We start from the raw sequence: 21,859 nt of genomic DNA on the forward strand, positions 1-21,859 counted from the left end.
CTTTGAGGTGGAAAACAGTGCTGACAAAGGCTCCCTACTCATTTGGTTCAAATAACTAATTTTGTACCCAAGTACTAATGACAGCAGTGACACCATCTTTTCCCGTTAGGGCTCTGACTCGAAGAACTCAAAGCAGTCACTAACCGTTGAATCTTGGCCACTAGTTTAGTATATTGATGGGCAGCCTAACAGGGAACACTATGATCAGAAATAGAGTTAAACCTCTGTAATTGAGCCCCCACTAATACGAGAGGTAATAATTGTGCAAAGAACAAATTTGATAAGTCTATGACAAGAAGAAAGGAAGCTGGCAAGGGGGTTATTTCAACTTCTAGAAGGAGTCTTTTACCGGAGAAGTGATTTACCCAAAGACACACGTATTCTGCCATCTTAGCACGCTGTAACATTAATCACGATGTGAAATTTTGGAGCATTGTTGCAATTTAAGAGCATGGATTCTAGAGCCAGACTCCCCGGCTTTGAATCTCAGCTCTACTTTTTATAGGCTGTGTCACCTCAGGCAAGTTACTTAATTTCTCTGAGCCTCAGTTTCCTCTTTTGTGGAATTGAAATAATAATTGTACTTGCCTTCCAGGTCTGCTGTGAAGAGTAGGTGAGCTAATGTATGTAAAATACTTAGAATGGTGTTTACAACAGAATGGGAACTATACAAGTGGCTGTTATTATTATTTTATTACTTAGTTACTGAATAGGAAAACACATATTTCATTAGATTCTAAAATATGCTTTACATATTTGTTCTTCTGGTTTTAAATCCTGACTGCCCTCATACGTAATTTCCGTTCATTGCATTCCAACGTGAAAATAATAGTTTGTTCTAAGTGTTTTTGAGTGTTAGGTGCTAGGTATAAAAATATGTTTAAGGGGCGCCCGGGTGGCTCAGTTGGTTAAGTGTCGACCCTTTGTTTTTGGCTCAGGTCATGATCTCAGGGTGATGGGATCAAGCCCCACGTCAGGCTTTGTGCTCAGCAGGGAGTCTGCTTGAGATTTTCTTCCTCTCCCTTTCCCTCTGCCTCCCCCCGCCAATAAATAAATTAATCTTCTAAAAAATAAGTAATAAAAATATGTTTAAGAAACAGTCTGTGTACTTAAGAGGTTCACAGTCAAGTGAACAGATATGGCAGGTGAACAGATAAGTAACCATAAGTCAAGGCAAGCAACAGGAACTGCCCCAAATGAAGTATACATGAAGAATCGAGGGTATTGGAAAGGCTTCAAGAGGGCAGTGGCATTTGATATGGGTTTTGAAATCAGGCTGAAAGGGATGACAGAAGTTGTTCCAGGCTAGGGTAATACATAGCAGGAGTAGAGGAAAGAAAGTATTCACCATGGTTGGGGAAAGGATGAATGTCATATGTGTCCAGAGCATGGTTTGGGGAGACTTCCTAGGGGGTAAGCCTGCAAATAGAGATTGGGAGTGTACTCGGTAGGAAAGGGGAAGAAAGTTGATACTTATGCGCACCTACCACATACCAGGCTCTGTAACATACTGAGTCCTGAAGATGTATAAGGGAACTCATTTGGTTCTCACAATCATCCTGAGGAGGCAGGTGCAAAGAAGTGGAGAAAACTGATCAGTATCACACCTAGCAAGTGGCAGAGTCCAGATTCAAACTAAGATCACTCTCCGACCCTGATGCCCAGGTTCTCTTTCCACCTACCACATCAGCCTTTGGACTTGCATACCAGTTGGACATTATGGAAAATGGGAGCTCTGAAGGTTTTTGAATATGGAGGAAACACGTTTTCACTGTAGCTTATTTATTCACTTATTTGTTCATTTATTTATTTGCTTTCACTGGTGATAATATAGAGGCTTGCTTAAAGGGAGGAGAGATCAGAGGCTAACAATAATCAGTTGTGAAGCTTTTGCAATAGGTAAAAGGTCAGGGGGACTTGAACTAGGGCCATTGTAATGGAGAGGAGGAGGCACGTGTAAGAGAGAGTGTGGCTCGCCAGGACATACGACCAATTGGATGTGGTCAGTGCAAGGGGGAAGGAGAGTCAACCATGAAGCCATGATTTTCCAACTGGTATGCTATGGTAGGTCTCACTGCTGCTCTTCAATGAGATAGGAAGCCTGGGCAGAAGCATGGATTTAGAGAAGGGAGGAAAGTGAGTTGAGTTTTGTTACAGTTCAGCTTTCTCAGAGTCTTCCCAGTCAATGTCCAGGAAGCAGGTAGATACGTGGGTCTGAAGTTGAGGGAGAATAAGGACAGAGCCCTGGGGAATATCTACATGTGTATTCTGGGCCCAAGAAATGCAGCAAACAACCAGAACCCAGAGGAAGCTGTTGAAGAGGACCAAGAGTGAGTGAGAGAGATCACCAGAATCACGGGGGAAGTGAATTTCAATGAGGAAGAGGTGGTTGGCATTGTCAGGTGCTCCGGAATGGCCAAGTCAGGTAGACTGAAAAATATGCCTTCCATTTAGCGATTGAAGAGGTTACTGAGGAAAAAGAAATAGGTCAAGTAGACTATTAGAGGCAGAAATCATGTGGCAGTGGTTTGAAAACTGAATTGAAGTGGTTACCTGGGGAGACACTGAGTGTGTAGAGTGATGGCAGAATCTTGAGGACAAAGCAGATCCTAGGAAATTATTCGTAGGATGGAGAAATTGAACACATATTTTGGGAGAAATGAGTCACTAAAGAGGCAGCTAATAAATGGGGAGAGACTGGAAGATAATTGATAAAGATTTTGGAGGAAGTAGGAAAGAATGGAAGGCAGTGCGCAGAGAGAAGGTTAGCTGTGGACTTGAGCCCTTCCTCTGAGATGGGGTTAGGAGGAAAGAATTCGCAGAGCACCAATAAAGTAGGGCTTTTTTTCAACAGAAAAAAATGTGTGAGACATTCATGATTAGTTACCTCTTTAATTTAGAATTCTCTTCTTGTCTAAGAAACCTTGCTCCATGTATTCCATATAAAATCCTATGGAAACAACAACTTGATTAAAAATGGGTAAAAGACTCCAATAGATCCTTCTCCTAGAAAAGATATACAGACTGCCAATAAGCACATGAAAAGATGCTCAACATCACTAATTATTAGGGAAATGACAACCAAAACCACACTCCACACCCATTAGGATGGCAAAACAAAAAACAAAAACAGAAACAAACCCAAACCAAAAAATCTTGAAACTAACAACTGTTGGTGAGGATGTGGAGAGATCGGAACCGTTGGGCACTGCTGGTGGGAAAGCTGGCTTGATGGTCCTGCTAATCTGGGCCAGCCTTGGCTGATCATAGCTGGAGTCCGTTGCAGTCAGCTGGAGGGTCAGCTAGGGGTTGGCTTTTCTCGGATGGCCTCAGCTGGGATGATTTGTGTCTACTCCATGTGGCCTCTCATCCTTGAGAACATTAACCCAGGCTTGTTCTTATGATGTGACACAGGTCTTAGCAAGCAAGTCAATCATATAAGAGAGCTAGTGGAAATACACATGAGCTTTTCAAGTCTCTGCTTGCTTCCCATTTGCTAACATCCCCACTGGCCAAAGCAAGTCAAGTGGCTTAGTTCACATTCAGAGTGGGAGGGGTCTACAGAGTTACAGGGCAAAGGGCAAGGCTGTAGAGAGGCCGTTAACTGTGGACACTAACGCAGTTAATCTATTACAAAATGCTTAAGTAAAGCCTGGGAACTTGCACATTTAACAAGCTTCCCAGAATGATTCTTATGTGGGTGATCCATGGACAACATTTTCACAAATGTTGTCTAGTGTCTCTTGGCACCAGGATTGGAACTGCAATCATAAAATGGGGTTGCAAGTTGGGGGACAAATGTCCCTTTCCTTAGTTTCAGCTTATGACTCAGGTTGCTTGTCTCTTGGAGGCAGAGGCTTAACTAAAGTTCTATCTGTGTTTCAGACAATCGCATGCAGTCATTTACTTTTTATGAAGAACAATGCAGTTGGATTAAAGCTGATAAGGTATTATTTTTCCATGCAGGTCAGGAAGGCATTGTTGGTTTATTTTGTGTTGCTCGTTATAATATGTATTTCTGTCCCAGAGAAGCTCGTATAATGGAAATGAAGCATCGAGGTGGTTTATGGGGCATGTGATAGGATCATAAAGTTGAGACTGTTGCTTGGACGAGACCTTTCTTAGAATAGTAAGCCAAGCAATGAGAACATGTACAGGAAAGAAAGGAAACTGTAAGAAGAAACTCCAATTATTTAGCCAGTTGTGGGAAGTTTTTGTTCCTCAGACCCTTAGTCAAAATGTGGAATGAGAGATATACTTTAAGATGGCTGCCCCCATGCAGGTCATGCGCAAGCTCAGGAAGGCGGGAACCAGGATACTGTTGGATCCCCTGACGCCAACCACAGTGCCTGCCACATATTCAGGGCTGAAAACATATGTGTTGAATGAGTTTCTGCAGATTCCTGGGATCCACTGTCAGAGATTTGGATTGAGTAGGGTGAAGAGTGTTCCTTAGGGTGTGGTCCCTGAGCCATGTGAATGAGAATCACCTATAGAGTTTGTTTAAAATTGGATGCCTGGGCCCCACCTTAAAAAAAAAAAAAAGAAACCCTACTTTCCACATTTGTGAAATCTGTGAGTAGGTGTAACTGCCACCAACGCAGTCTTGTGTGGAGGTGTGATTCTTGTTTTGTGGTGTGATTCGCATCCTCTACCCTCGCCCCAGCTCAGTCAGTCACTACAGGGAAGGCTGTGGTCCAGCACACTGATCTGAGACCACCGCCGGGCCAGCCCTGTTCATATAGGATCGGGGCCAGTCATTTAGCATCTCTTAGCTATTTAGCTTCCATTTCCTCATGTTTGTATTTTGTGGACGTGTCCCCTGGGCAGCCAGATTTAAAATTAACACTATATTGTCAGCTTCCTTATTCTAGGGGATGGGAGTTGGCTCTTGACCCTCAAAGCAGCTATGGGGTCCTGAAGTTCTGAGCTGTAAAGTGTCAGTTGCTTCCAGAAGGCTTTCTTGCCTCAGTATCTTTAACAACGTGGGCTTTCCTAGTGCTGGGATTTAGGAGAAAATGGAGCAATGAGCCGGGGGAATTGGAGTGACTGAGTAAGGCACTTCCAGGCAAGTGGGACCTGGACGTGAGGAACTGCAGAGTTGCAAGATAAAAATCTCCCTTTGCCCCATAATTTTCCGTTACAGGCATCACTTATATCATGGGAATGTTTTAAAATATCAAAACATATTGGACGCTTTTTTCCCGGTCTGGAAGAAAGGCATGTTTATTTAAGTGTGGAGTGTGACATTTGGAAATGTGAAAGAGGTTTTTGGAGAGTAGTTGGGAGCTTGAGTGGAACATCTCCTGTTTTGTGTGTTTCTCTTATTTTTGTTCATCCTGTGTCTTATTCAGATAGTGATTTTAATTCACCTGCCTGATCTCCCGAGACAAGGATTTCGGCAAAGCCCTTCTCTGCCACAAGGGTAAGATTTCCAGAAGGGCTGCAGGAACCCTTCCATGCTAAAAGCGAATGCACCAAGCCAGCCAAGCTTGAAGTGTCTCGTAGGCAAGGGAGTCTCAAGTGCGCTTGCATCAGAGGATTCAGGAACCTTCCCTCTGGGAACAAATGGCCATACACTTATGCTGAGTTTCTTCCAGCCTTCTTGAGGGAGTGCAAGCATGACGTTACCTTCCCATGAGCCTTTTAGTGCTAGTGCTGTTTTGCTCTGATGCCCGGAACCCTGCGTCTTGAGTCACTTTCTTCTTGTCCTTTGGCCCTGCCTGGATTTCAGCCAAAGTCATGCTTCATGACTTTTCTATTCCCAGTGTGCTTGCTCCTCACAGCAAAGGATCTATCAGCTGTTTCTTGAATCATTTCCTGTCTTTTAAGGTGTCAACATTTTCAATTTTGCCACATTCAGCAATTTTACCTGCTCTGACACGAGCCCAATAAAGAGCTACCGAGACTGAGTCAAGAGAGAAGCGAGTATCTAGAAGCATGAACCCTGCCGCTGTCCACTCCTTCTTCCCCGTCCCGCACCCTGCTGGAACTCATCCCCGCTCCACTGTGCCCATCCGACACCTTTTCTCTTTAGGCTGCCTTGATTAACTTATCTCAGTCAGCTATGAAAAGAATCAAGCACTTTATTTTCTTATTTATTTTTAAATTTTTTTTTAGAGAGGGAGAGATGGGCGGGCTTGGGGGTGGGGAGGAGGAGCAGAGGGAGAGAGAGAGAATCTCAAGCAGCCTCCACGCCCAGCACAGAGCCCAACGCGGGGCTCGATTTCACGACCCTGAGATCATGACCTGAGCCAAAATCGAGAGTCAGATGCTTCACTGATGGAGCTGCCCACCAGAGGTGCCCCAAGAACCAAGCATTTTAAATACTTGCTTGAAAACTCACTGAAAAGCAAATTTCAACTCCTTAGGACTCATGGCTGCCTCAGGCCCACTAGTTCAGGTACTTGATAGTGTTTGTGTTGGGGGCCATTGTATTTGCCTCTTCCTGGAGTTCATACTCCTGGGGTAGTCGAATTCGTGGGGAGCTGGCAGTCCCATTCTAGAGAACACGAGGCGGTGGTCAGGAGCTTGGGCCTTGGAATCAGTCACATATGGTTCCCGTCTGCGCTCTACTTAGTAGCTGGGCAGCCTTGGGGCAAGTCATGTTGCCTTTCTTTTGTCTGTTTCCCCGTTTTACACATGGCGACCACAGCAGTGCCAACATCATAGGTTAGTCGTGAGGATTTGATAAGAGATTCTATTTAAATAGTGGTGCATAATCCTTGGACTCAGCTGTCATCATAATGACTGTTATTTCCTTGACTTGCTCAATTAGGAATAGTACAGGATGCTAGGACATACTGTTCCTCTAGAACAGGGGGCAGCACCCAAATCCAGCCTGCCTGTGAGCTAACAATGATTTTCACATTTTTAAATGGTTGAAAGAAATGAAGAGTACTGTTCATGGCACAGGGAAAAGGATATGAAATCCGTATTTCTGGGTCCATCCATCAAGTGTTATTGGAAGCCAGCTACGCTCATTCAGCAGCACGTTGTCTATGGCTGCTTTCACTCTACAGCAGCAGAGTTCAGGACTTGAGACAGTGATCATATGGCCTGGAGAGCTTCGATATTTACTACTTGCAGATTCTCACCACTCACATCCCCAAACTCTGTGTGTTTGTGTGTGCAGAGTAATTTACAAGGGAGGAAATGATATAGGTTCCCGTAGGACAAATGAGATGAGGCTTCTGTGACATTTTAAACTAAGGGGTCACTTTGTCTTTGAGGATCAGGAAGAATTTAAAAGTAGTGGCACCATTGGTTAGATGCATTTACATGTTCTCTTGTTTTTCTTTCTTCCATCAGAACCTTCTCTGCAAGGAGGCGAGAATGGATGATTAGTTTCTCTTTGTAAAATGGATTGAATTGCTCTTATTAGGTGTACCGTAATTCTGAGGCATTAGTTCTGAATGTGGCGAAGTCTCATCTCAGCAAATATCACCTTAACACCCTGTTCTCCCAAAGAAGGCAATTTCTGTAAAGAAATGGAAAATCTTAGAATATCCAGGGTGGAAGGAGCCTTGGAGATCTACAGGGATGATATTCATATTAATATCTCTCTGCTGATATAGATACAATATCCTGTTTGAAGGCAAAATACTGTATAATGAACAAGCCCTGGTCCATTCAGTCTGTTCGACCAAGATGGCCTTTAATGGGTGTTTGTGTATTGGAACTAGATTTGAATACCTGTAAGATATTAAATTTAATATACTTTACAAAATGTGCAATTATAGAGACACATAAACATAATGCCCAGTTTTGAATTGTGGGGATGGGGATAGAAATGTTGCCAGTTTAGGGGCTAGAAATGCTGAGGTTCTGCTCCTTTGGTCTATCCTCTGCCTGGCCTGTGGCCTTAATGAAATGCTTTTTCAGTAGGGGTGAGGTAGACATGGGGCTGGGGAAAGGGGTAGGCAAAATCTGGAAGTTTGGTCTCCTAGGGGGAAAGATGTGTGGTTAGCTGAGCTATGCAGACATACCAATCTGGGTGTCTCTGTCAGAGAGGGATTCTAGGCTGTGAAGCCGCAGGTGTGTTGGGGGGTGTGTGAGAGAATGGCCTGCCACAAGGGGAAGGAGGAAGGCACAGCATAGGGAATATAGTCAATGGTATTGTAATGGAGTTGTATGGGGATACGTGGTAGCTATACTTGGTGGTGAGCACAGAATAATATATAAAGATGTTGAATCACTATGTTGTACACCTAAAACTAATGTAACGTTGTGTGTCAACTATATGCAAATACAAAGTTTTGAAAACAATAAAGTAATTAATTTGAATGCTTAAACTACCACTCCAGTCGAACAACAGAGCTGATGACTCTGTCTTGTGAATGGTTTAAGCAGGAGAACAGCAGTGGGCATAGCTAGAGATGTCAACACAGTGAAGTATGACTCATGGGCTTTGGCCTCTTCCCCCAGGATGAGGCCAAGAAGAACGCTTGGGCTTCCAGCCTCCAGTGCATGTGTTTCCTTTGGACCAGGTGGTGGTTGGTTTTCAGGGATCTGTGTGCCCGCTCAGTGCAGGGTCCTGAGCAGTGGGTGGTGGGAGTGGACACGGTCGACCCCGGGCCATTGTGATTCTGTGGCTGTGCTGGAATGTTGGCATCACCCACAGAACTGTTGAGCCTCCTGAGCTCAGGGAAGAAGCCCGAGTAAGAAAACCATCTGTCACTAGTCCTTTAGCCATGTTTATTCACTGAACTCACACTTTTAGAACAGGCAGAGGCTCAAAGGTGTAAATAAAGCCAATTATTTTAGTTTGCCATTGATTTTCATGTATAAATTCTCAATATCGTTTTGATTTAAGAATAAAAATAACGGCCTGGAGTTTTGTGCTCTGCTGTGGCAGTTACACAGTTAGCCAGCAAGAGCCCTGTGCTCTGAGGTTGTCCCTTCTCAGAGGGGAGCGTGTGTTAAAGTCAGGCCTGCTGATGAAGAAAAGCTCCCATTTTCTGAGTATTCACCATGTGCCAGGCATTGTCGAAGCGTTTACTGATGTGACCTCATTTAATACCACTGGTAGTTCCGTGAGGTAGATTCCTCTTTTTAGACACATGTTACAGATGGGGAAACTGAGGCTCAGGGATTCACTTGTCCAGGACACGAGCCAGTAATTCTAAGGGTTTCTCGAAATTCTAAGGCAAAGCTACCTGACTTCCTCTCCCATTTCTTTGCACCACGACTGTGAACTTCTGGGGGGCACTTGGCTCGGAGGGCTGCCCATGGGGCAGTATCTTGCAGACCTGGCAGGGCTGGAGACCTGGAGCTAGAGCAGGAAACCAGGAGCACAGGTAAAAGGGAACAATTTCCTGGGAGACCAGGAAAACCAAAGAGGAAACTCTAGCTTGTAGGGGCCAGGGAAGGGAAGACTGAGGGGGAGAAACCGACAGCTTCGCTAACCAAGTAGAAAGCCTTGGGCCTCGTAGGAACTGGACAGAAAGACCCTAGGTGGGCAGGGCAGGCAGCCTGGCTCCCTCTAAACGTCCCTTTCACCCGGCTTCCTTCCCATGGCTGGAGGCAAGCAGCTCCGATGTGCAGGACCACTGGGCCACGATCCTGCGGAAGGACTGAATGGGGGTGGGGAGGTTAGGTTTTATTAGTAAGGCTGTATCCTCTAGGGAGATCCTGAACTTGGTGTGTGACTAGATGGGAAGGAGAGTGTGCGAGCCCCCTTCTCCCCTCTGATCGATCTCCCTTCCCTGACCTGGCCCTCTTTACTTTTGGTCATTGTCACTGCACGGTAGATCAGAGCCCCTCTTCCTTAGGTCTCGGAATCTGGAGACAACACAACAGCCCAGTTTAGTGTTTTTGTGTGCCGAACACCAGGCGCTGAGCTGAAGGCGCCTTCCTGGTGCCCCACCGTGCCCTGGGCCTGGGAGCATCAGAGTGACTTTTCACATCTTATCACCATCCTTGGAGATAGTAATCTAGCAACAAGTCTTCTTAGAGAGGGAACAGCTGGTCTGCGCTGCGTTTCGACTCGCGAAGTTTATTTCGGAAGGAAGGTTTGTTTTCCCAGGGAGGTGTTACTGTTTCCCAGGTTCACCCTCATCTGTGCAACTAATGAGAAGGCAGGCAGCCTTGCGTGAGGACGAGTGTGAGGACAGAGACAAGATGCATCTGCCTTGCCCTTCAAATCGAAGACAGCTAGAGGTAGTGTGACACCAACTTAGTGCGGTATGTTGCCATCATCGTGCCGCCTGGTCTTTAGGTGGAAGTGGTAGGCAGGTGACATGAATGACTGTCATTCTTTTTACGTGTCTGAGGTTTTGTTTTTCTGCTCACTCGGCGAGTTTTCCATTAGCCGTGCAACATCACGATCGCTTTCTGGTACCACGTATGGCTTTATTCATCATCATCACCAGCCTTCCACACGCGCCCCCATTAAAGAGAAGATTTCGCTAATTATGAGTTATGCAGGTGTTTTGTATTACAAACAATGTTTAATTGTATTCATTCAGAACAGGTTGTAATTAAAATCTATAAACCGTTTAAGCCTCTATAAAAGCTCCACCATCTACCTTACAGCTTAGCATTAATATTTACCCTAGAGAGGGAAAGTATCTCATCCTGTATTTCTCTGATGTACCGTTTTTGTTATTAATAAAAACAAAAGACACATGTTTAATTGGATCCCTTAGGTATCGATTAAAAAAAAGAGTTGGATTCCTCGCCTGCCGGGCTGGTTCCATAGAGCATCCCAGAACCATCCTTTGTTTCAGTAGGATGCACACGTTGAATGTTTTCCTTTCAACGACCGTGCTAAGAGCTTACCGAATGCTGTGCCCTTGAGTGTGGGCAGCGGAAGTTCTCTGGGAGACGGGAGGTCTGCAGCATGCGAGGGCCCGAAGAGAAGGCTGCCTCAAGCTCTCTTCCCACACTGGGCAAAGGGAGGAAGGAAACAGATAGCAGCCACTTGGCACCAAAATCCTGCTGTCCTGGGGGTTCGAGCTGTTGGAAGTTAACTGTGTAATCCATCCGAGGACAGTTCTAACGAGTCCTTTTTTCAACCCAAAAATGTTAGTATTTCTTTCCATACTTTATCTCATAATCAATATTCCATTTTCAAGGCAGTGAAACTAATCAGAATATCAGATGAACCCAGCACAAGGGAAGGGAGGTAGAATTGAGTACGTTGCAAATGGGGCAGAGCAGGAAAATAGGAGAACGTTGGTAACCACGGGCTATCTTTCCCGTGGGTTCACTTCTCTGGGAGGTGTGAGCCGGGCTGCTGTGGCAGGGGCTGCTGGGTTTGTCCCTCATAACACCAGACTGAGGAGGCAGGAACAGTATTCAGAAAGCAACGGAGTTCTCGTGGCCCTTCTGTCTGTGGCATTGGGATGTTTCCGGTGATGAGGCTGGTTGTGTAGTTCCTCTGGAGGCCGTGATCGCAGACCATGGTGGGGTGGAATTCTTCTGCACCACAAGGCAGCCTGGGGGGAGGTTGAGGCAGGCATAGGGGATGGTGGCAGGGAGATGCTCTGGAGCACCATTCTGGCATCTTCTGGACTCTTGAGAATTGGTTCTCTCTCACACTCCACCTTACCTTCATCTTTACCACACCTTTCATTTCAACCTTTGCCAGCAGCTAAGGAGATCAGCGTAACCTTTAAGGTCTTCACAAGAGAAGTTAAATAATAGTGTAGTATGCTTTATTTATTTATTCATTCATTCATTCATTTTTAGATTTTATTTATTCATCCAAGAGAGGGAGAGAGAGAATAAGCATGAGCCGGGGAGGGCGGGGGCGGCGGGGAGAGGCAGAAGGAGATGGAGAAGCAGACTCCCCAGCTGAGCAGGGAGCCTGAAGTGGGGCTTGATCCCAGGCCCTGAGATCATGACATGAGCCGAAGGCAGATGCTTAACCATCTGAGCCACCCAGGCGCCCCAATAGCATAGATTTATCAAGAACTTTTGAAATGCACTAGACATCTCACACATATTATCTCATGTAATCATTTCCCCAGTCCTGGATGCATGGTGATATGATCCTCACATCACAAATGAAGGAAGGGGAGGCTCACAGAGAGGTTATCCTGGCACACATACTGGCCCCAGAACCAGTGGGTGGCAGAAGCAGATCCACAACTCAAAGGTGAAAGAGGGCACTGTGTTTTGCGTGGAGATTGACCCTGAAAATATGTGGGATGAAATAAAGTGGCCCAGAATCAGTGTTTAAGAGCTTCATAGGACCGCACTCCATAGCACCTCACCTTTCTAACTAGTGTGTAATTAGAAATATTTCCAATCAGATAAACATTTCCAGACACATTTGTGATTATTCCAAATGCTAACCACTAGTTTTTCTGAATGGACTTTCAAGACCTAGAAATTCACCTCTTATTAAGGGTGCTGATCTTCGTCTTTTTTAAAGAAATCTCTATACCCAACGTGGGGCTCAAACTCGTGACCCTGAGATCAAGAGTCACATGCTCTACCGACTGAACCAGCCAGGTGCCCCTAATCTTCATCTTAAAGATTCTTAAAGTTCACCACAAAGACCCAAGGTGGTGCCTTACTTTTCTGATGGGCTACTAAGAAGAGTCAAGAAGTCCTTAGGCTCAAGGACATAAATTGCTCATAATTCAGCGCCGGGGGATGGATTTACGAGAGATTTGTAAAATAGAAAGATGCCACTCTAATTATTTATTTATTTGTAAAGATTTTATTTATTTATTTGAGAGCGAGAGTGAGAGAGAGAGAGAGAGCACAAGCAGGGGGAGGGGCAGAAGGAAAGGGAGAAGCAGACTCCCTGCTGAGCAAGGAGCCTGACACCGGACTCGATCCCAGGATCCCAGGATCATGGCCTGAGCCGAAGGCAGATGCTTAACCCACTGAGCCACCCAGGCGCCCCTGCTCTAATAATTTATTTAACCAACATTTACTGAACGTTTCCTGAGTCAGGCCCCTTGGTGGGGTGTTGGGAGTACAAAGATGAAGGGATTCTCGCCATTGAGGAGGTCACAGTCAGCTGAGGGAGAACAGAGGTAAGCAGATGATTACAAAGTCCTTGGACAAGTGCTAGCACAAAGATCTGCAACTCTGTCCCCTGAGTGCTTTGGGGATGAGGGTGCTCGGGACACTGACTGGACAGTGGCAGCCCTGTTAGAAGATCTGGAGGCCTATCCACCTTGGACTTGACATTCAGCCTCCGGCCAAACGCTTGTCTTCCAAAATGATTTTATTTTAACAGAATCAATTTTTTATTATGCTAACTCATATGATGTATTCTGTAGAGATTTACTGAACCATTTTTCCCTTTAAAATAACTAACTGTATATTTTGACATGCTTCAGGGGATACTTTTATAAAATAGCATGGATAGGACAATACTGGAATACATCAGTGTGTTGCGAAGCCTGAATCAGTAACACACAAACAACTGCACCTTCAAAAATATAAAGACAAGCAAAATGCTAAAAATCATGAACTACAGAGAGGCAGCTTGGCATGGGGGACAGTTACTTGCAAAGAGGAAGGCATGGGTCCCTGCTGGCTCTTCTGCCGGGTGCCCCTAGCAGGTGCTTGTTTCTCTCCAGACGTCAGTTTCCTGGTCAGGAGAATGGGCGGTGGATGAGAATCTCAGGTCACTAAAGTGCCTTCCCGGGAGCATCCAGACTTGGGGGAGGAAGGGGATGAACTGCGGGGAAAAGCAGCCCTCCCCTAGCGAATGGGTCTTCTCATCTCCACTTCTGGCCTCCCCTTCCTGGCCCTTTCCTGTAGAAGGTCAACCAGAATGCAACACTGGGATCAGCCTTTTTGGAGGAATGAATGAGGGCTTGCCTCTTTTTCTCCATCCCCGCCCTCTCCTAATGCATGCGCACGTGTGGTCCTATGCGCGTGCACGTGAACATACTCCCCCGCTGTACTGGAGAGAAAGAAGAGACTCCTATTTTTCACTCAAGAGTCTCACAAATGACAGCTGTACTTTTACACAGTTAAGCTATTAGATGGAATTCCATTCTCCTTGTCAAGTTGCAGACGGGGGAAGGAGCCCAGAATTCTAATGGTGCTGGTGTTCTTGGCAAGCACCCTTCACAGGGTGGTAAGGTAATCAGTCCGCAGTTGGGCAGTCTGAAGGCTTCAGTTTTCCTCTGACTTGGGAAAAAAAGGGGGGGGGGGGCTTGGTATTACGGTTTCCATCCGTAGGACTTTGAGGTTAACATACTTTTTTTTCATTGATTACGTAGTTCTCCGCATCCACCCAGTACCCATGGCAATCGAGGAGCGAGGACATGACAGATTAATTGACTCTTTGTGTCTTTGTAGCATTGGTGGGCCACACACTTCTGGGAATTGGAGTTGTTTTTATTCCTTTGAATTCAGCCCCATCCCCTCCTTCAATCAGGATGCATTTACCTTCCCAGAATCTACGCCTTAAGGACAAGCAGGTGCGCTACTCAGGGCATCCTGACGTTTTCTGGTTCAAAGAACGTAATACGGTTTATCTACAAACCCACCCCATTCCCACCTCTGTCCTTTGGTTTCCTCTCCTTTCTGTGATTTTAGCACTTTGGGTTTATGGGAGGCTCTCAGTTCCTTAATGTTGACTGAAAAAAGAATAAGAAAGCATGCCAGAGCTTCACCGCCCCCTGCCCCCTGCCCCCCGCCACGGAAAACCCAGGAGGTAATTGACTCCAAAAAGTCCTTGCATCTCTTATCCCTTGCCGGGACCTAAATAGGTCTGTTGCCTTGGCTTCGTGGGCCGGGCCGGCATCTATAGCCTTCTTGCCATCCGTGGAGCAAATGGTTGTGGTCGGGCGGTTGCCAGAGTCCAGTGCTCTGCTTGCCATGGGAAGCCTGTTGACTTTAATCGTGACCGTCTGGCTGGATGCCTCAGAAGAAGATGTCTCAGGGAAGGCTTATGTCATGAATGGACCTTTGTTTATTTCAAAGCTGCACTGCTGTTCCGACTTGAGCATTGCATTTTATGCAGTGGGCACTGGAAGTGCAAACGAAAGTTCTGTGGGGGACAGTACATGTGAAATTTACCAACCCGTGTGTGATTGCCACTTTCAACACAATCAGGACACAGTCGTTCCCCTTTTACTGAAAACATATGGTGGGTACTTCGAGCAAACCCTAGGCCAGGTCATGGTGCCATTAAGGAGAGCAGACATTAAAAAGGGGAAAATGATATCCAGGTGGCAGGAGGAATTCAGTAGGTGGGATGGGAAATATTTATTGTTAACAAGCTTTCATAAGGAGAACAGAAACAAGTTAGATGTGATTTGCAGGTCCATTGGCAGACAGGATCTGCCTAGCAGACGGGAAACTTGGAGAGGATTCTCAGTACTGTACCTCACACTTGACCCGAGTCTGTCCCCCCCCCTTCCCTGGAACATGCTGAAGAAATATTATTGAGCTTTGCAAATTTATTTAAAATAATATCTGCCAATGGTCGGTAAGCACGACATTCCAGGCACCATGTTAATGGCTTTACTTAACCATCTCTCGCGTCATTCTGACAAGGATCCTGTGAGATGGAAGATATTATCCCCATGTTATGGATGAGAAAATCGAAACTCCAACATTAAGTTGATCGAGGTTGCATAGCTAGGAAGTCCCAGAGCTGAGACTCAGTTCCCGGTCTCTCTGACTTCCAGGCCCTTGTTCTATACTATTTGGAAGTTCAGCAAGAAAGAAAAGGCACTTGTAAATTTGACAACGGATCACAGCTTTTCCTGGGGAAGGGCTTGGCGCATGTCTACTGTAGCCAGCCAGATCTGCCTAAGCAGCCCTGGCAATGGGAGCACATGGGGCTCCTTCCCAGGGAGGTTTTCAAGCAGTCCACACTGCTTCAGTCCCCAGTGGTGCAGTCAAGAAAAGGTAAGAAGAACGGAAGGGATGGCTTTGATACACCTGCAGAAAGGCATCATCAGCATCCCTTCCCTCCCAGCCTCAGGGGGGTAGAAGGACGGGATGGTCCCAGCTAGAGAGGGGAGGGGAGGGGAAGAAGCTGAAGACAGATTTCCATTTCTTCCAGTGTCACTTCCTTTCCCTTTGTCCCCTCTGAAGTCTACCACCCGCAGGGTTTTAGGGAATAGCCACCTGAGACTTCTGTCAGGGCCAGTAGAAAGGACCCTGTGCGAAGTGTCAGAAGATGGAACAGCAAGGCCAGCTTTACCATCTATGAGGCATGAGTGACTGCGGGCAGGTCCCATAACTGCAACATTTGCATCTGTACAGTAAACATCATCCTCCTTTCCCATTATGTGTTACTGGATCGTTGTAAAGATTAAATGGGGAGATATGTGCCAAAGAATTTCAAAAGCCTAAAGCTCCACATAAGTATAGGGGATTATGAGAAACTTAAGAAAGGATGGTCACATAACTGACATTGGCCTTTAAAGATTTTATTTATTTACTTGAGAGACAGAGAGAGAGACAGGGTGGGGGGAAGGGGCAGAGGGAGAGAGAATCTCCAGCAGACTCCGCACTGAGCGCGGAGCCCAGCGCGGGGCTTGATCTCACGACCCTGAGATCATGACCTGAGCCCAAATCAAGAGTTGAAGGCTTAACCCACTGAGCCACCCAGGTGCCCCTGACATTGTCCTTTATTAAAAAAAAAATTTTTTTTTAATTTATTTGACAGAGAGAGAGAGAAAGAGCACATGCAGGGGGAGTGGCAGGCAGAGGGAGAGGGAGAAGCAGGCTCCCTGCTGAGCAAGGAGCCTACGCAGGGTTTGATCCCAGGACCTTGGGATCATGGTCTGAGCCGAAGGCAGATGCTTAACCCATTGAGCCACCCAGACACCCCTGACATTGTCCTTTAAATGAGAGGCAGCGGGGGCTGTCCTCCTCCCTTGGTGGGCAAGCTTCCTCGTCTTTAAAGCACATTTCCAGAGCAGAAGGAAGCCCAAGCAGCACATTTCTGATCTAAGAGCTAGTTTGAGATGTAAATGAACCCTGTCTCTCAAGACACAGCTTTGCATATATTTTGCATTCAAATTTATTTATCTGGAGACAAAATCGTGCATTCTTTACTTCTACTCACAGCATATGCAAGCAGATCAAATGAGGTGCTGATCCAGCAAAATGGCAAGTAGCCTTTTGCTTCCTTGAAATTGCTAATTTTACAAATGGCAGAGTGTTGAAACATGGCACGGAATATCTATTTTACTAGAATCTGGCAACACGGGCACATATGGTCTTGTCAAAAACGAATCAAACACAATTCCAGGATTATAATTAAGTAGTTGAAATTCCAAAAGGAATAACTTAACATGAACAAAGTCGGATTTAGATTGCTTTTTGCTGGCTTTCTCTCAGGCCCCTTCCTTGGTGAACTGTTGGCAACATAGCGACTTGCTCTGAGAAATGTTGAATTGTCAAACATCAAATGTTTTCACCCTGACTCTAAAGGTGTGTGATTTAACATCTATATTCCATGCTTTGGGGTACGATATGTCATAGAATGTAAGAAGACCAAGATAGAAGTCAAGCCAAATGTCCCTATGTAAATATTTAGGTTAAAGCGTTCTCTTACCAAATAGAAACTTCTGATCAATTCCCTAGCAGGCCTGCCGAGATAAAGAAGGAAGATGGGGCCATTATAGAAGGAAACTCTCTCTCCCCCCCCACCTTTCTCTCTCTTCTCTCTCTCTCTCTCTCACACACACACACACACACATACACACACACACACACACACACACACACACACACACCCCGTTTCAATCTCAAACTCTCTCTGAATACTCAGTCTGAAGGCAGGGGCCATGTATGATTCTTGCCTATAAGACCAACATCTAGCATGGGGCATGTGGAAAGAGTTAAGTTGGAGATTTACAAGCTGTCTCCAGAGGACATTCCCAGGGATTCCCCTGGAGTTGTTGTGGACGTGATTTGGGGTCCTAATTGAGAAGTCAGTATCTATACCTTGAAAACAAATGTCAGCCCAAAGGTAGAAACAACCCAAATGTCCTTCAGCTGACGAATGGATAAACAACACAAGGTACATACCTCCACACAATGGCATATGATTCAGGGGTAAATAAAGAATGAAGGACTGATCCATGTTACAGCATGGATGAACCTAGAAGACATGCTACGGGAAAGAAGGCAGACACAAAAGACCACGTATTCTATGATGCCATTTATACAAAATGCCTAGAATAGGCAAATTCAGGGAGACAGAAAGCGGATCAGCGGTTGCCAGGTGATGGGGGAAGGAGGGAGAGTGGGAGATGATCAGCTAAAGAAGATGCAATTTCCTTTTGGGGTGCCGAAAATGTTCTGAAATCAACTGTGGTGATGGTTGCGCACCTGGGTGAATACACTAAAAACATTGAGTTGTTCACCTTGAGTGGGTGGACGGTGTGGTATATGGATGCGATCATATCTCCGTAAAGCTGTTACCAACAAAAGTTTCTCTCCGATGGTTTTGGTGTGCACTCCCCATTCCGAAGTGGGACCAGAGTACTAGATCCCCGCCCCAGTTCAGATTCCTGACCCCGTTGCTAGATTGTAGGATCTCCTGGTTCTTCACGGCCCTGCTTGCTACTGCCCCAGCTTTAGCTCTGTTACCCAGAACAAAGAACACTCTGAAAGAGGGGAGACAAAGACTTTCAGCTTCAAGTGGTGTCTACATAGAACCACTGCTCCCACTTGGGTAGGCGCTCTCCTGTCTGGATGGGCCCCCAATTATTCCCAACCTCCTGTTTTCCTGGGGCCTTGCCAAGCCCAAATCAGGTCACTTCCTTGTGAGATCGAAGTAGCCTGGAGATTTTTCTTCCACAAGAGTGCAGCGGTTCTATTAACGAACGCTTCTACAGAACATTATTTTATGATTCATACAGGAAATTGTAACTTCCACGAAAAAAAGGGGGGGTAGATTTTTTAACCCTGGTTTAGCACGACAAACTTGAGAATCGAGCTGTGCGCTGCACTCACTAGCTCCTTTTCCTGCTTACTTAAAGAAAGGAAAAGAAAGGCTTTCTTGCTGTTCAATCCCCAAGCTACTTCTGGTTTCTGACTTTAAAGGCAACCAGTCTAAAGGGGAGGAAATAGTATTTGGACACCCGAAAGAGCAAATATTCTTCTTATAAACTGGATGGTGACTTCTAACCATCATTGATGAAACCTTATCAATGAACACATATTTCTAGGAAGATTATATTACAGTTGAAATTACGAATGGGTTTCTAAAGGCCCATGCTGGAAAGCCAATATGCCCTTAATTCAGCTAAAAATATTTATTCAGTAAAGATTTACGGTGGTATCAAGTATTTAAAATGAAGGTGAAAATGAAAGCTTTGGTCAACAGAGACCATGGTCTACTTAGAACATTTTTCCCGATTTCTTCCTTCTTGTGTCTCTGTGCCTTTCACAGAACTTCCAGTAGCGCCATGTTGGGACAGAGCATCCTGAGGGTCACAACCTCTGTGCTCTGTAGGAACCACTATGAGGAGGGCCCAGGGAAGAACAGGTCATTTCCAGTGGAACACAAGTGGTGGTTACTAATTACGGTGACTGTGTACTTTGGATCTGGATTTGCTGCACCTTTTTTAATAGTAAGACACCAACTGCTTAAGAAATAAGGATGTTTTAATTAGTCCACTAAACAGATGTGAAAAGGAGCATTTTAAGAGGTGCAGTCTCTTTGAAAAACGGATCAAACTCTTGAATTCAACAGACCCGATATGTTTGTAAATAAACTTATGGTATGAGTCCTTAAAAAAAAAAAAAGAACAAAAAACCCCCGTTTTTCCTAAGGTAGTTCCCTGAATAGATTACCAAAAGTACTTAGATAATGACAAGTGATAGTCACCATTCCATGTTTTTGGACTTGAACATATCCTAACATAAGATTTGCTTTGAAGAGGGTTTTAAAAAAATATTTAACCAAATTAAAAAAAATCAGTATACATTATTAAGTTTGTTCTCAGCCACTCGTTCAAAGCCCTCAGGTACCCAAAGCAGTGGTATTTTTAGAGATATGTATCTATTTTCTTAATTCATTTGTGGCTGCAAAGAATGATTCTGCAAACAGCATGAAAAAGAGCCAAATACTGACTCCAAGGATTACCCTATAATTAGTTTTATGACCAAAAAGAAAAGAATGCTTTGGAAGATTGAAAGGATGAATTGAATGACTGAATGAAAGAATGAACAAACAGATGAATAAATATCATCCAGTCCTTCAGAAATCCTTCTGAGAACGTCATTTCAGCGGTGATGAGTGCTCTGACAGGGAAGAATCAAGTGCATGTTTCAGCCGGGGCTTGCAAGTGACTAGGAGCTAGGACAAGCCAAGCTGGGGAGAGGGTCTGGGCAGAGGCAATTATGTGGCAAAGGGAATAAGGAAATATTGGAGAGAAAGACAGACAGGAAGCAGAGAGAGTGAAGAAGAGAATGATAAGGATTAGGGCGCAGCTGTGAGGATGGCAGGGCGGTAGGGAGGAGAATCAGCAAGCCGAGGGCGGATGGGGGACAGCTGGTGACTCCTGAGAAAGTCTGAAGTCCTAAACCTTTGTAATCTGGAGAACTTGGTTAACCACAGTGACTCATTCCCCAATTATGCCACAAATCCAGGATTTTACTGGAAAAGCAAGCAGACTGGCCCAGGACATTCTCAACTCATGCTGCTGTTTCCACTTCGACATCTGACAGAGGTTCTAGATGACAGATAAACAAAACATGGTCCCTGACTTAAGAGTCATTTAGGACACGTTTTGTTTTGCAGCTGAAACCAGTATCGGTAGTTAAACTTTCCAAAGTGATGCCCATATGCCGGTCACTGTTCTAAGTGTTTGTATTAACTCACTGAATCCTCAGAACAACGCCGGGCAGTAGAAACCATTGTCATTTCCATCTTACAGACGAAGGACTGACTGAGGCACAGAGAGGTACGGCGACCTCCCTCTGGTCACACAGCTCATAAGTCGTGCCACAGACCTTGGGCATAATCACTGGTCTGCATCTCTCAAAAGCATATAGATGTCTGGGGGGCAGTTCCAGGAATGGAGCCCAGGTCTTCTGGCTCCCAGTTCACTGTCCTTTCTCCTGTGCTAACCAGAACTCTGTGGTACCCCCTCAGTGGAGCATCGATGGACCAAATAACATTATAATCCCACAGTGACCACAAGTATGAAAACAAACTCTTCACTCTCCCTGTCTGGTTTTGAATGGTTGTACCTCTGGGAGGGGGTGAACCCCACCTACTCCACCCCCGGGGGGGTGGTGCTGGGCTGCCCAGAACGTTGCCCTCCAACGTGGCGTTGCCGTTTGGACAGTGAGTGATTTGAAGCTGGCAGAAGGTGTCTCTACCCCTTCAGTTCAATTCCGCGCTCGCGTCAGAAGCCATCCTCCAAGTGTCCGGCAATGTTAACGTGGCTCTGTGTAAGTGATTTAAAGGTAAATGGGCTGCACGAGAGGGTGATGTGCTGAACAGGAGACCAAGGTCTGAAAAACAATGCTACAGAGTGGATCTCAAGGGCGTTGAGTAAACCTGCTGTCAGGATTTCCAGAGAAGATTTGATTGGGAAGAAAAACACATCTTTGCTTCATCATTTCGAAGCAATTTCATGCTTCAATTCTCCATACTTCTGTCTTCTGAACACTTCCGAGGGCCACATTTGGGCCTCAGCATCAGCCTGAAGTCTTGTACGATGGAGTCGCCGTGCGAGGGCACTCTGCGCGTGATGTAGCGAGCCACATGGGAACGCTTGATTTTGATACAACATTTAATCATTTTCTTCTGCCTCAATTAAGTTGAAAAGACTCAAATGCAGCTTAAAATTGAAAAGTGTAACTGAATGAGAAGGTTTATATCAGATATTGAAAGCCTAAGATGTTCCCTTTTCTGAACTGAGCCAGGGAGGAGGTGCGGGGGGGGGGGGGTGAAAAG

General features: G+C 45.5%; 1 protein-coding gene and 1 pseudogene across 3 annotated transcripts in view; both read left to right on the forward strand.

The window, feature by feature from the left end:
• Window positions 1-21,859, forward strand: part of HS6ST2 (heparan sulfate 6-O-sulfotransferase 2) — a 284,248-nt gene that overhangs the window by 111,007 nt on the left and 151,382 nt on the right. The window lies entirely within an intron of this gene.
• Window positions 19,359-19,668, forward strand: LOC144380629 (cytochrome c oxidase subunit 7C, mitochondrial pseudogene; annotated as a pseudogene).

This window comes from Halichoerus grypus, chromosome X (assembly GCF_964656455.1).
Source record: "Halichoerus grypus chromosome X, mHalGry1.hap1.1, whole genome shotgun sequence".
NCBI classification, from domain to species: Eukaryota; Metazoa; Chordata; class Mammalia; order Carnivora; family Phocidae; genus Halichoerus; species Halichoerus grypus.